The 1,155-nt window shown below is 47.4% G+C and overlaps 1 long non-coding RNA gene across 1 annotated transcript; it reads left to right on the top strand.

Annotated features, from left to right (window-relative positions):
• Nucleotides 1–195: 195 nt before the first annotated feature.
• Nucleotides 196–875, top strand: LOC310789404. The gene is made up of 3 exons (XR_014553331.1): nucleotides 196–264; nucleotides 422–576; nucleotides 684–875. It is a non-coding gene; the product is annotated as an uncharacterized lncRNA (long non-coding RNA).
• The last annotated feature ends 280 nt before the right edge of the window (nucleotides 876–1,155 follow it).

The raw sequence follows: 1,155 nt of genomic DNA, 5'->3' as shown, positions 1-1,155 counted from the left end.
AACGCTCGCTGTAACATTTGCGATGCGAAGTGCAAAGCTGGCCAGGGGAACACCTCTAACTTGAGGAAAAACTTGGTCAAGCATAAAATCTTTTTAAATGCGGAAGACTGTAAAGTGTTCGATAGCCTGAGGGTGGACGCTGCAGCCCCACCAGCAGCAAAGCACCTACAGCCAGCAGCTCCTCTGATTCGTTAGCTGAAACGGACAGCGACGACGACGAAACTTCAAGTGTCGCAAGTGAGGCGTCGACTTCTTCAACATCAGGTAACGTCATTTAATTAGCTAACGTTAGCTGGATAGTTGTAGCTTATAGCTTAGCATGTTTAGTAGCGTAACTAGCGTTGCTAAAGTTATTATTATCCTCAGTTCGTGTCACCGTGAGACGTGTTATTCAACGTTACACTCTTGCTTTCTTTGCTAGGCCACCGTGTGAGAGTCGCACAGGAGACACCCTTCACCCTGGCGAAGAAAGCAGCTTTACCCCGGCAGAAAGTAAATGAGTGCCACAGGGCCAGTGACTGCCTTCATTGTAAAAGGCATGTTGCCCTTCGCAACGGTGGAGTCTCCATGGTTCAGGTAAATTATTTATTTATGTATAAATGGGTGATAATGTGTGTGTGTGTGTGATATTCATAGAGTAAGCTAAGTTACTAACAATAGTTATTTTTATTGTCTATATATAGGGAGATGACAGGGACCCTGAACCCAAAATACTCCCCTCCCTCCAGAGACCTTCTCACAAACACACTTATTCCAGCTTGGTGTCGTGTTGAGAAGAAGAATGTGAAGGAGGAACTCAGGGCAGTTGACCATATTGCAGTGACCGCTGATGGATGGAGCAGACCATTACCTTGCACAAGTAAACTCTTGGTTTGGGAGGGAAGAGGGAGGGAGGTAACCTGACGCTGCCAGATGGACGGTATAGCTCCACATAGGTTTCACTAAACCAGTCGATCTGGGTTTGAAGTCACCAGACCCGCTGACGGAGGCGGGCACTTTGTCCAAGCTACTTGGCAGGTGATTGGATGACCCATCTGTCTATCACCGCTGGTGGGTGTTAACTTCAACCAATCAGATCGCGGAAGGTGCCTGTGGATGATCTCCGTGGTATTCATTGATTGAGTCCTCGCGGTCGTAAAGTCACCTTCGAAGCAT

This window comes from Poromitra crassiceps (genome assembly GCF_964638095.1).
Source record: "Poromitra crassiceps genome assembly, chromosome: 14".
Lineage (NCBI taxonomy): Eukaryota > Metazoa > Chordata > Actinopteri > Beryciformes > Melamphaidae > Poromitra > Poromitra crassiceps.
This window is presented reverse-complemented; position numbering and strand designations above follow the sequence as displayed.